Here is a 726-nt window from a genome sequence, read left to right as displayed (position 1 = left end):
AACCAGGGACAGACTAGACAAACTTTTTTTAAACTCACATGACTGCTAAACTGATAAGAACAGATACTACATTTGATCTTAGCCATAAGGCTGAGAAGCGACCTGGAGAGTATGTGAAATACGCCAGTCAGAGAAAGACGAATGCCATATGATCTCACTTATATGTGGAATCTAATGAACAAAATAAACAAAATAGAAACAGACTCATGGATACAGAGAACAAACCGACTGACAGCTGTCAGAGGGAGTGGCGGGGGGGGGGAGACTGGGTGAAAAAGGTAAAGGGATTAAGCAAAAAACAACCACCACAACTCTTAGACACAGACAATAGTATGGTGATTACCAGAGGGAAAGAAGGGTGTGGGGGAGGTAGAAGAGGGTACAGGGGAGATAAAGGGTGATGGAAGAAGACTTGACTGGGTGGTGAACACACAGTACCATATACAGGTGATGTATTATGGAATTGTACACTTAAAACCTAAATGTCACCCAAAAAATTCAGTAAAAAAAGAAAAATTTTAAATCACTTTTACAAAACTCATTTTTCTCCCTGTAATAGCATGGATGGACCTAGAGCAGTGGTTCTCAACCTTCCTAATGCCGCGACCCTTTAATACAGTTCTTCATGTTGTAGTGACCCCCAATTTCATTGTTACAAATTGAACATAATTAAGGTATAGTGATGAATCACAAAAACAATATGTAATTATATATGTGTTTTCCGAT

Source organism: Myotis brandtii, unplaced genomic scaffold (assembly GCF_000412655.1).
Source record: "Myotis brandtii unplaced genomic scaffold, ASM41265v1 scaffold1664, whole genome shotgun sequence".
Lineage (NCBI taxonomy): Eukaryota > Metazoa > Chordata > Mammalia > Chiroptera > Vespertilionidae > Myotis > Myotis brandtii.
Note: the sequence above shows the minus strand (reverse complement) of the source record.